The following is a 13,470-nucleotide window of genomic DNA, read 5'->3' as shown; positions in this document are numbered from 1 at the left end:
AATTTTATAAAAATTATTTCCCTGGAAGATGAGAAGATACATACAAAATGGAAGGAAGCATTCAAAAATGATGGGGAAAGCAGAGGAATACTCCATTTTACAAATCAGTGCCCTCTATTTTGCTAACTGAAAAGCAGAAAGAAACTGAAAGGATCTGATGTTCAGCTGAATTGCTTTTTGTCTAAAACTCTGGTCTGTTATCCCTGAGAAAGTATCATGAATAGGTTCAAAATGGTCATGAGGTGTTAGATGTGAACACAACCCAAATTTCTTCAAGGCAGGCAAATGAAGCCATGGTGAAGTTGCTGGCTACAAATGTTTATAGTAGCCAGGGACTGCTAACTACCTTTAATTGCTGGCAGATGATCAATGTTTTGGTAATGGGAAATTTAATCTAATTCTGGCTGATTCTGTCTCTCTTGCCTTCAGGCATCTGGGTTTGAGTTGGGCTGTTATCTGAAAACAGTTGTACTTTCAAAATGTTTGAGAAATACCAAGCAAAACTAAAGCGAGAAATGAGACAATTCCTGTAAAACTTCCACATTTTTTTTTCTTTTTCTCATCAGTTGGAGTAATCTCTGACTTTCACTTTCTAAAAGCTTATAAATCTTTTCTCCTTTCTGAAGAGCAAATGTCTTTTTCCTCTTTCCATAGCCATTACCTGAGTTGCAGCAAATACTGATGGCTTTTCTTTCAAGCCTGTGTGTTCTCTTGTCAGCAAACAGTGTGTGCAGACTACTCACTAAGTCTTAACCAATACAGGAGAGAAGGTTGTAATGGCCTTGAAGCCAATGAAAGAGGATCTGTGAACAGGAAAAACACAAGGAAAAGGGTAAAACCGAATGTGCTATCTCCAGGATGGTCCAAATCAACATCTTACATCTTACTATGATGGATACAGATTTGAATGTAGTTGTAGTTGACGTAAATTCTGTGGTGTGGGCTGTTTTTACAATATGGAAAACAAATATTTTTATTTAAGAACAATTGGTAGAAGTAGTTTGATAGCTAGTATGTTGATTTAGGGCATTGTCAAGGAACCTTATCTTCATGTTGAAAGTTGTAACTTTCATTAACTGCACAACTATTACAGATCTGATAAGACTTAGGTTCTAGGAACCAATTTATTTACTTTTAACCATTTTTTTTCAACCAAGAAAGTAAGTCCACCAAAAATAAATGTTTGTGCTTGGTTTGTAGTGTCAGCTAACTAAAATATATTTTTCCATGGTGTCAGGAAAGCTGTAGAAAAAGAAGTACACTAAAAACACATCAGATACAAGCTAACCATAATAGCAATAAATTCTGTCTCAGTTTCACTCAAACACCTGCATGCATGCACATGTGTAAATGCATACATGCATACATGCACACACAGGTATGTACAGGCATTATGATCCACCAAATGGAAACCAATCTTGTGGCATTAATAGTTTTAATTTTTGATTAATAATGAACATTATTTCAAATGACCATTGTCCAGATCCCTACTTTTTTAAAGTTCAAAGCAAGTTCTCAAACTGCTGTATCGACACATTAAATATGTGGGTTAGGACTGAAAAGCTTTAATCTGAAACTTTTATATCCCTGAATTGGATCATAGTTCCATCCTTATTAATCTGGAAGTCAGTGGGAGTAGAATCCAGCCCTTAGATCTGATGGTGCAGTTTAAGCCCAAAGATAGAGATAATTTTAGAAAAATGATATTAACTAAAAGAACATATATGCATGTCTGTATTGTGTTGACTATATATGTCTCATTTCAGCCCCTTGGTGACAGGGAACAGAATTGCTTGTGGCCCTTTGATAAGTAAGGATAGCGATGGTTCCATCACTGTGTTACATCAGATGTGAGTGTATAGTAGTAGTATTGCTCTCGTGTCATGCTCAAGAGCTGCTCAAAACATTGTGTGGTATTTCAGAGACTGAGAGGTGAGCAGGCACAGTTTCTGTAGGGAGGTTATAAGAGTCTTGCTAGTTCTGTAGCCTGTGGTGACCCTATAGCTGTCTTTGACCCTATAGCTGCACTGGGTGGTGGTGTCAGGCAAGGCACGCAGCCAAGGTCACAGAGCCATCGTGTTTAATCTCATTGTCAGATGGAGCAGGCAGCCTGGCACTGGGTCTCCTCTCACAATGGGCACTTTTGTTGTTAGATTAATATACCCATGTCCTTTTGTTTTGACAAGGGATCTAACAAACATTTTATATCTCCAGAGGTGGAGCAACATCTCACAGAGGCTTTTGCTTCTGTGTTCTATAAGGAATCTGTTTTGAGCAGCAAATAATCTATTTGTTTTTGTAAGTCCCTTTCCCCTTGTCTTTTCATTCATTACTATTAAGGATCCTTATACATAGATAATACTATAGCTTTTTGGTTTTGACCTTGGTCATCAGAGTCTAAAAATGCCTATAGAAATCAGCAGGTGATTTCTTTAATTGTCTTATTCCTAAATTCAGAAGGAGCTGCCTTTGTAAGTCTATTTGTGCTGTCTTGGGATGTAGATCTTATGTGATACACTGTTCAGAAAGAGAAACATACCTTTTTTCTTTATTTGCGATGACTTCTGGTTGTGCTGTTCCCTGTGAGTCAAGACACCAAAATAAGTCCTATTAAATGTCACCTTTTGTGCAAGAGGATTGCTCTGCAGAATCAAACATTTCTGCAAACTGAAACACTTTTCAGTTTTCACTGAGGTATCTGCAGCTCAGTATTTAATAATAAAAAGCTGGCTTCTCTGGCATCTTTCATCCCAGGCTGTTACTAATACAAGTATTGAATTATATAAGACCAGAGTTGAATGTACTTTTTTGTTATTGGAGAAACAAAGTCACAGAAAGAATCAGTGATTTATCTAGTTTCATTTACTGCTGACTAAATATCGAAGCATGCAGCAGAATTCGAATTCTATGTCCTTTATTTTATTTAATATATCACACATTTCTCCTACAGCCAGTAATAGAAACCAGGAGTTGTGCTGTAACCATTAGGCAATTCTCTGTCAATGGAACATCCAGATGCTGTGGTGAGAGGGGGGGAAGCTTTCACATGGGATTATGAGGAGCGTAAGGAACAACATATGTAAGGAACAGCAGATACTATTTTTTCATCTTAACTTTTATAGTGGTTAGATCATTCTGTCCAGTGGCACAAGCCTGTTTCCCACTGGGCACTTTCTGGTGTTTTGTATGTTCTTGCTTTTTGTGTGCAGAGCAACAGAGCATCACTTTATCTTCCCCCAGGCCCCGGTTTCTCTCCATCATTGGTGTCTTTGCCATTCAAATCCCCATCCACTGCAGCACCTTACCCTGTTGTCTTGTAGACAGACTCTGCGTGTTTTGAACATATCAGAATAACCTTAGCTGAGGCATCAAATGGATGACCAGCTTTGTCTTAAAGATGAGTGTTTTGTTAACTTTTAACTAATGAACAGGACAAGGACCATTTATCTTGGTTATACTGTATCATAATAAATGGTACAGTGTGCTAGTGAGAAGGGAGATAGTGTTGACAATGCGAGTCTACCTAACCCTTGTCCCTTGGCCTGCGGCTGCAGGTTAGTTTCTAGGGCTGGATCCAGGTTTATGGTTCTGGAACCTTGGCTGAAGGAAGGAGAGGGCAGGGGGGAAAGCCAGAGAAGGAATCAGTGAATCATTCCCACCTCTCCTTTCAGCTCTTCTTTCTTCTTCCAATGAGAAACTGAGAGGATAGAGGGGAGAAGGGGGGACCAAGGCAGTTAGGTGGAGCTGGCAAGGTGGAGATCAGCTGCAGAAGTACCTGGCATGCAGAAGGGGGAAACAGGGAGTAAAGGGACAGGGACTTGGAGGTTGAGATGAAAAAAGTAGTAGACAGAGATGCGAGTGGGAAGTGAGGACTGACAGACCCATGCAAACGTGTGAACAGAAGGGAGGATTGACGGAATTATACAATCTCTTCTACTGTGCGTCACATGTAGTTCACATGTGTAAATCATATAAAACTTTCCCAGGCTTTATGCTGAGAAAGGCAGGAGCATAGTACAGCTCATGCTCGAGGAACACTGATGGGTCCCTGTGGTTTAGTACAAAGAAGCATACTGCTGTAGTGTGCTGAAGATTATAATTTAGTAATGTGGCTAAACGGCCACTTTGCTTACAGGGTAGAACGTATACATGCCAGTAGTTAGCAGATACCTACTGAGCCTGTTTGCGAAGGACTATTAGCATTAAAAGGGCTGGATTCTCCTTTTGGTTTGTACCCATGTCCTTTTACTATAGAGTCAAAGAAAGAGAAAGACATCATGGCTTGATGGCAGTTTGTACCTGTTCTGTGCTTATTGTGCATTGGTGCATGTGAAGGCACAGAGGACAGAACAGTGGTGACTTGGTCTCATCTTCTTTGGTTTGACCTGCCAGTTTGAAGGTGATATTTTTCCCCTGTAACTTGCTTTCTCTAGTTGTGCCATTAAATATATACATATTTATATATATATGACTTTGCCTTGTGATATGTGTTGATTGGTGTTGTCATCATGAGAGTTCAGTTATTGTAATGAAAACAAATGACTTGCACATACAGAGAGCAAACCATATATTTCCATGAGTTAAGAAAAAGAGAGAGAGAGAGAGATATTTTGCAGATGGTGTTACCATCTCTGCATTTCAGCATTACTGTTTAACAGAGGATGCGGTTTCTTCCACTGTGGACAGCAACACACACGAGGCAGACAACTCCCCCATATTAACCTGGCTGTTAATAACAGATATAGTTGAAAGTGAAGTCAGAAAACATGCTGGAAACAGCGGTTCACAGGGGATTAAAGCTATCTGGAGAATGACTGAAGAGGAAAAACTGGGAAACGAGGGTTTTTTATTTAGTTCAGTCATATCTTCTCCATTACAGGGAATAAAATCTCTTCAGGTCAGAGCGATCCGAGTTGCCAGGGGATATCCCTAATCCTAATGCCGCTGGTGACCGTGGGCTGGGGCCGGCGTGTGGCACCGAGCGCGGGGCTGGTGGACACGCTGCACCCCACGGGAGACCCTGCCGCAGGTGGGACCCGGTGCCCACGGCCCAGGGGAACCCGCGGCCTCTGCTTCGCCGCGCCCTAATTCCCACCTGCGTCGCGGAGGGTGGGAAGGAAGCCAAAAGCATAAAAAAACCCCGCAACACCGGATAGCCTGGAATGAAAAGCTGTGTAGCAGAGCGGTGTTCTTGTTCCCAGGGCACGGAGGAAGCCCTGTGGAGTTGCGGTGCTCCCCGCCCGGGGCGGGGCGGGGAGGGGCGCGGCGAGCCCCGCCTCCCGCCGCTCCGGCTCCGGTCGCCGCCCCGGGCAGCCCCGGTGGCTCCCGGTTCTTGGGCGCTCCTGCCAGGCGGGAGCTGGTCCCTTTAAGAAAGCGCAGCAGAGGCGCAGGGGCCGGCCCTGCCTCCCGGAGCCCGCCGCGCTGGAGCGGGGCTGGGAATGGGAAGCAGTTCCGCGGCTGGGGCCGAGCGAGCGCCGCCGCCGCCGCAGCAGCAGCAGGAGCTGCCGCCACCCCAGCTCCCCCCCCGCCCCCAGCTCCCTCCCCAGCATCCAGCGTGGGGATCCGCGCTCTGCCTGGCTCCCCGACACGGGCTGGACGTTCCTGAGCACTGAGCTCAGCTGCTGTAAAAAGCAAGTGGGAAAATATACAGCTGGATAAAATTGGTAAGTCAAGCTAAAGTCACATCCTCCTCCTTGGGCTGCAGTTTTCCAGTCTCTTAATTTGTAATGCTTTTTGCAGGCCTTTTTTTTTTTTTTTTTTTTTTTTTTTATTGTCTTCTAAGCAGAGCAGCTGGGAAAACATGGAGGCAAAATAAAAGCGTAAAAAAAAAACTTTGAGGATTTGTCAGTGTTTGTGTTCCTACTTTGAAATCCTCTTTCCTCGCTTGACGCTTTGCTGCAGGACTGGGAAAGGGGAAACCGGCAAGTGCTTTTATATGTGGGGGGAAAGAAAGCTGCTAAGAGTTGTAACTGGCTTTTCTCGCGGAGATGATTAAAGAGGGAGATTTGAAAAAAAAAAAAAAAAAAAAAAGAAAAAAACCCAAACCAAAACCAACGACTTTCAAGAAGCTCGAAGTGACTTGTCATTTACTTTTCCAGAGCAAAACCAAATCTCATGTTAAACAGCTTTAAAACGCCCTGGGATGTGGGCAGCAGGAATGAGAACCTCTTTAAAACCGTGTTATCAGTGGCAATCTGGATGCCAAGGTATTGCCGAGCAAACGTTGTGTGCGTTGGTCCCGGTGTCCCGGGGCGCGTCTGTCGCTCCGGGGGTGTCGGGGCGTCCGGTGCCGCTCCCTCGGGGCCCGACAGGGGGCGCTGCTGCTGCACCGGGCGGTACCCCAACCCCCCCCCCCCCCCCCGCCCCGGAGCGGGGAGCTGGTGCAAACTCGAGTGAAAAATCGAGCAGAGATAAGATGTTTTAAACAATTAAACCAGAAATTGTTCACGCATGCAGAACGGTACAGTACAGAGCAGCCAGTTAGAGCACTCGGTGGGTTTAATTTTTGTTCCCTGAAGTTGTGGAGGTAGTTGGTTTTGTTTGTTTGTTAAGTGATGTTTTGTGTTATAAAGAAAACCATAAATTCTGTTGATCGGCTCTAGAAATTAGAGCCAGGTTATGATCCTGTTATCTTTTCTGAAATGTGCTGTGGGGTCAGCCTGGATAAAGAAGGGGAGGGAAAGTGTGAAATCTCTTTTGACAGAAACGTTACTTCAATAATGGTGTGGGAGATGAGGAAGAACTCTCACTCAGTCTTGGTCAAGTTGCAGGCTGGAGTTAGACATCTGCCGTGGGAACGTATCCTTTATATCCAGCACAGATGTGTTGCAGAGGTTGGAGATCTATAAGCTGAATAATAAGACCTGTAAACTCTAATGACTAAACTGCATATATTGTCAAGTAGTTTGGGGAAAGGGGGAGGTCCATGCTCAGGCAGGCATACAGCTTTCTTCGTAGAAATCCCAGTACCTCTACTGGTACAAGAGGCTGATAATTGTGCCATATTCTACCTGTATGTAACAAAAAGTTAGAGAATCCAGTAACAGACTATCCTTACCTCTGTGTGTGTATACTTGTTTATGCGTACCCTGTATAATAATATCCTGCTGCTTTGTTGGAATAGGAATTTGTGTTTCCTTGAATCAAAGACTTTGAAAGGAGTGAAGGTGTTATTTTAACTATTGTAGCTCTATTGTGAGTAGAGAAGAATCAGAGCTGTCACGTTCCTGTCTGATAAAACCTCTGTTAGAACTTGATGTTTCTGTTGTGACCTGGGGATTTGGTTGTGCCTTGAACAAGAAGATGTTTCTGTCTGACTTTATTCCTGTTACTTACAAATCACTTGCAGTGGGCTGGAAAGATTTGCAGGCTTTGAGTTCTTAATGTGAGACATGCTGGGCAATGCAGATTAAAAGAACTGAATGACCATATGGGACACAGTCATTCAGACTCCCAATTATTATACCTCATTGAAAAGTTTAGACTGCTACTACCTCTGCTGAATCAGTGGATTATGTGTGCAGAAGTCAACTTTCTCACCTTCAAGAAGCCGTTAAGCAGTTATTGTGAGGCAGTGCATCCTTGGGATATTAGTAGTTTTTACAGAAAAAAATAGCCATTTTTTCATACTCCTTATGGTTCATTAGACATCCAGGTATGAATGGCCCTTTGAAATGGTTTACTGGATCAGAAGAAAGATTTCCCTCTTCAGTTCATCTCTGAACTAGCAGGCACCAGTCAGATGTCTGACTGCTGCTTCAGAAATTTATTGAGGAATCTCTTTCACTTTCCTTCAAGCAGACTACTTCATGGGATTGCTCAACTGTCCCCTGTGTATTGTGCAGGACATGCTGGACCCCTGGGCAGTGGAGCAAGTTTATTGAGAATGATAGAGCTATCAGACTTCCTGAAACACATTTGACCCTAGCAGATACTTGCCTTGGTAGGAGGCTAATTTATTCACTGAAAGCGTGTGTCCTCCACTGTCACTGATGTTCAGCTAAACTTTTATCAGGTGCATCTCCCCATCTGTTTCATTTGTCTACATGACATGTTTAATATGGTAGTTGAAGTCATTTCAGTTCAGTTCTCCTACTTGCCCGTATTTCAAATTAAAATCTTTGCTTTACAAATGGAAGAGGCAGTTTGATGTGCCTGATCCTATTTTTACTCTGTTGTTTGCAAATTCTCTTTAGTATGTGTTTTATTTTGCTCCTGAGTGCTGTTCTTTGAGTTACTTTGTACCTGAGGGTCCACACTGTGAGTCTGTCCGTGGCTGATGCTGAGGTCATACAGTTAACTCCTTCAGAGTCTCCAAAACATAAGCTTAATATGACATATGTTTGATATTTAAAATGTGAAGAAATTCTCCATCTGTACTTATGCCAACTTAAAGAAAGGGAGCTTCCTTGAATAGCATTTTTCATTAGGGACCGCTCTTTTTACCTGCCAGTAGATACTTACAGTGTTGGCGGTGCTATAAATTCTGTGCCTGCCATTGGAGTGCTGTCTACTACTTGCTTACACTGACAGTAACTCTGCTGAGTGAGTCTAGCCGTAGCAAGACTCATGGTTACTCAACAAATTACCGACAGTTTGGTTTCTAATATTATTAGTTTTGGTCATTGTTTTGCAGAGCTTCAGATTCTTGTTGTTAATTAATCTTTGAGCATCTTATCATAGCTTACTTAATGAAGCTTACTGCAAAATCCTCTCCCTAAGAATGTTTCTGGCTTCAAGTAGTGCAGGATGTTATCACAGGTCATGAAGGCTTGTGATGCTAACATAGCTGAGGTGAATCTGGCCTGATTCTCTGTTGTAGGTAAAGCCTCTCTTTGCTTTATATAACAGAACCAGCTTAAAACCTCAGTTTCATATCTAAGACTCACTGTGCTGATAGCATAGTAACCTGCCATGTTCTTTGATAACAGATTTCATAGACAGTTTTTTACACTGAACAGTGATAGATGTGGTTTCCTGTCTGATTTATTTGCCTGTCTCTACTTTTGCAATCATTTGGAATGCTATGTTTTCCATTACACAAGGGATATCTTTATCAGTATAACTGGAGACCTCTCAAGTCGTTGTCCTGTGCAACATCAAAAAATGTTGACTTGCAGAGAAGGTGAAGGAAAGTAAATAAGATTTAATAGCTCTGAAGAAGATGGAAAGGAAATATTGCAGGAATGTGTTCCCCAAAGATTCATTTCAGTGGAATAGATACCCATATCCAGCTAGTCCCAATTCTTCCAGACAGACTGCGTCAGATCTGCCAATGCTCATGTGCATGAGCATCCTCCAAGGAACTAATTTATTTTCATCTTCACATATATACGGCTGTCATCTTGCGTCTGAGACAGTTGATGACTGAGCTGTTCCTTTTTCTTATCTGTAGTTCCAAAGTTCTTTTCTTCTTAACCATTCATCACAATCCTTGGAAAAGCTTAATCTCAATCCATTTTTGAGAGTATTATTTCTTAAATGTAAAAAATAATGAACAAGAAGTCTTTAAAAAACTTTTAGGCACTCTACCAGTTTAATTATACTTACAAAAACATGGTAGTGACCTAATATATCATTAAATAATCACATTTAAATACTGCACTCACCTTGCCAGCCAGTAAATCAAAGTAATGGCGAAATCCCTTTGTTCTTTTTGCTACACCCTGAAACCTGCGAAATAATCATCTGAGCACTTCACAAAAGTATGTATCAAGTTGATGTGTTTTGGATCATGAAATGGGGAAAAGAGGTAGGAATTTCTATATTCCTAGGGACCAAGAAAAGCCTTGCTGAGATCTCCCCTCTTTTATAATCAGGTAAGTTCAAGAGACCATGGATTGTAAAGGTTCTATACGAGAAAAAAAGACAAAGTGGCTACTGGCAGTGCTGTTATTTAGTATGGGCTGCACTTCTCAGTGCCTTCATTAGAAAGGATAAGTTTTATACTCGAGGCTGTTGCTTACCATCTTATCAAATTGTCCTGTTGGGGAGTAACTGATTCACAATGCAACTACTGACTTCTGAAGTAGAGCATAGAGCAAAAGCGGTTCTGACATCTTCATCTTCATCGTTTTTAGTTTCCTGCTCTCATGCATTGTTCTATTTGAGAAACTTGCCATGGTGAGAAATGTGGATGTGCAGCAGGAGCATCAAATAATGAACTGTCTTTTATGTCAGGTGGTGTATAATGCAATATCCAGGCACAACAGGTAGGCTAAGGGCACCCTTTGCAACTGCCCTTCCAGTTCTATTCACCTGTGCTTCATGGTATTTTTTAACTGGGCGTTCTGTTGTTTAGCCAATATGATGTGTTAGCCAGATTAAGTGTCTAGCCCTGCAGCCTCTGTCTAGATGTATCAAGACCTGTAACTTTACCTATATCTGTCTATTAACTGGCATGATCATATAGCTGTGTTTATTTTGAAATACACAGAAAGTACATGGAGAAACACTGTAATTTCTTTTCTCCAAGAGAATCTTTTCCAGCAGCTGATGAAACCCAAGCTCATGCCAGATGAAAAGCTCTTGTGTTATCATTTTCAGTTAATTAGAAAAATAAACCCGAAATCCCTTACAGCGGCAGTTTTATAAATACTGTGTGTGTACAGGCGCGTGTATGTGCATGCCTACACTAGTGCTTCACTTTCGCATTGACAGCTTGTGCCTGTGACATCAGGCTGGGAATTGTCATACACTTAATGATGCAGGGGTAGAGGGGATGGATGGAGGTTTGTTTTTCTTTTTCTTTTTTTAATACAACTTATTGTAGCTGAAACAAACCCAAAATAAAGTAAAAGCTTCAGTGTTTGCATCAAAATGGTGATTTTTTTTTTCTTGCTTTTTTTGAAGAAAACAAACTAAAAGCTCAATTTTTTCTTCTGGTAGGCAAACAAAACATTTTTCTGGCAATTTGATACTTTAGTAAAATGAACAGTAACTCGATTAAATGTGCCAAATTTGTATGTGCTAAAAGGCAGGAAGCTGTATTTGCTTGAATAGAAAGGTGCACTGGCAGCTGGGGCTGAACTACCTCTTGGCACTCATGTCTATCTATTAAGCGCAGATCCCAGTAAACTGAAGGATTATTATCTTTTAAAAATCTTGGACAGCTTCACCGGTGAGTTGGATCTCTTTTGTTTTCATTTTAAGAAGGCAAAATTAATTTAGTTTGTGTGAAAGCTGTTAAACTGACAGCCCTGTAAGACTGCAGTCCCTTTGTTCAGCCACCGAACAAGTGATGCCTTGGACCATAGCTGAGTCAGCTTTCCCAGTGCTGCTCTCTAGCTGTGCATTTTGGTCCAGTCAGAGGAGCAAAACTGAAGTTCAGCATCTTTCTCTTCAATTCAATCTTTTGGCCAGCATTGTCAGATTGCCAACAAGGGGCTGACTAGTTAGATTTGGGATGGCTTCTTCTGTAACCTGTTTAGGTTATGCCAGCAGAAGTCCTTGTGATCTTGTTTCCAGCGGCAAACTGTGGCAAACTTACTCACTCATCAGGACAGCCATGATCATTTTGCATGAGCAGCCATCAAATGGTTTTTGTTTGTAATCCAGAATGGATTCAGCCTAGTGACCTGGTGGAAGGACATACTGTATTCCATTACCGCCCTGTGAATCATTCAATTGCCTGATGCGGTTTTTCAGTACTCCGCTTGCATTACACAAGTCCTGTGTTTTTAGGCTCCATATTCTTTGCCTGATTCAGAGGCCCTTTGGAAAGTTGCATGTGGGCTTTTGCATTAAGATCATCTAGAAGTCAGACTGTGAACTGCAGATGCTTCCTTTCAGACTGGAAGGTGGGGCCGAGGGACTATGTATGACAGTGGTACAGAAGTTGTGATAGTACCTGCAGGGATATGTAATAACTTCAGCACAGACTAAGATTTTGGCAGGAAGTTGTCTTTAAAAAAGGAGGTACTGTTTTTAAACATTATACAAACTTTGTATTTTCATGTTTGTATATATGTCTTCTTCCCTTTTTCTTGATATTTTTATAGAGAATATGATTAAAAGACAGTTATTGTTTAAATCTCATTTCTTTCTGTAGAGCGCTTGGTCATAAAAGTATATATTTGTACTGGAAGCTGTTTTTCACTCTTTGTGCTGGTTATTTTTTAATTACACATTGCTCAGGTTATAGGGTAAAACTTGGCCAGTCAGTTCCAACTTCCTGTTTCTTGTTCGCTTTGCTAACAGTTCTTTCATCGTCTAATACTGTACAGCGTTTGGGTTGGAAGCCCTTCAGGGATTTATTTATATTGAACAACTTTTTTTTTTTTTTTCCTTAATACCCAAGAACAAATAATGAGTTCTTGTGATGTTAGGTTTTAGTCAATGATGTTGTGCTTTTGCCAACCATCCAGTGTCATGCTTAAGGTGGCTGACTTGTAGGTGAAATTAAAATGGAAAAATGAAAAGGTACTCCAGCCAATTTATTTTTCCCTGTTTCATTTATCTTTTCAAGACACCTTAATTAGCTGAAAAGAGGGCAACTACTGCAGAGCTTTGACTTTGAGCACCATAGAGAGAGAACAAGAAAGTGTGACTGTCAGGGTTTGGAGACTTACACTCATGTTTGCTACTTCGACTTCCTTCGTGTCCGAAGGCCCAGACAGTCAAAATAGCTCAGAGTTACATTTTCAGTTTTTCAGCCTGAGAACCAAAGGACATTAATAGTCAGGCATCTAATGTGCAAAATTCTGTAGGAAAATATAGCATTTCATACCTCAGCAATATCTGAACTCTCTTGGAAGTTTTGTCTCTCGTCTTTACTTGATGGTTAACGGGAGTCTTTCCAAATTTCAGAAAGATTTACAAATCTGCACAGGGTGTTGTAAGACTCTTTATTAAGAGAAACTGGTTTTTAATGCCCTTGCATGTTTTAACATTACTTCTTTGGGAACCAGAGCAACAGGACTGGAGTTTGAGTACAGGATACTTGCAATATGGCTGGTTTTCCAATCCAACCTTTAAGTTGTGGGTGTTTTGGGTTTTGGGGTTTTTTTGTTTGTTCGTTTTTTGTTTTGTTTTTTTTTTTTAACTTTCTAAAAATGTACTTCATTTACAAACCACTTTGACTCTAAAAATATGCTAGACCAACAGGGGACCCATCCATCATTCTCAGCACTCAAAATTTCAAAAAAGTCACAGGGAACTGGTGGGTTACCAAATAGGTCTGGTGACTCTGAGGACTGCTTTGTATGGAGCACAGCTGAAAAACCACTGGAACAAACCAGCAGCACCAGAAGAACCTTCTGCATTAAAAAATTTATGTTCCCTTCTGCTTCCTTAAATGCAAGAGATCTGGTAAACAGTCTTGGTGTGTGTGGACTGGGTTAGATAGCTACTGCTATACAGTGGTATGTGGTAAATGATGTGTATTTAAGAATATATATTTGGATGAATAATGGTATATGGATACATATAAGTATGAGAGTGATCATTGCTTTGTCATTGTACAGTTTGAAG

At 41.3% G+C, this 13,470-nt stretch overlaps 1 protein-coding gene across 5 annotated transcripts in view; it reads left to right on the top strand.

The window, feature by feature from the left end:
- Nucleotides 1-13,470, top strand: part of DAAM2 (dishevelled associated activator of morphogenesis 2) — a 236,526-nt gene that overhangs the window by 51,419 nt on the left and 171,637 nt on the right. The window contains exon 1 of one of the 5 annotated variants that reach the window (XM_074818120.1): nt 5,354-5,663. The exons of 3 other annotated variants lie outside the window; for them this stretch is intronic. The gene's annotated coding sequence lies outside the window, so the exon portion shown is untranslated. Of the gene's footprint in view, nt 1-5,353; nt 5,664-13,470 lie in introns of those variants that run through there. One more of the 5 variants, XM_074818121.1, reaches the window with a different exon arrangement.

This window comes from Strix aluco, chromosome 3, assembly GCF_031877795.1.
Source record: "Strix aluco isolate bStrAlu1 chromosome 3, bStrAlu1.hap1, whole genome shotgun sequence".
In the NCBI taxonomy this organism is placed as follows: Eukaryota; Metazoa; Chordata; class Aves; order Strigiformes; family Strigidae; genus Strix; species Strix aluco.
This window is presented reverse-complemented; position numbering and strand designations above follow the sequence as displayed.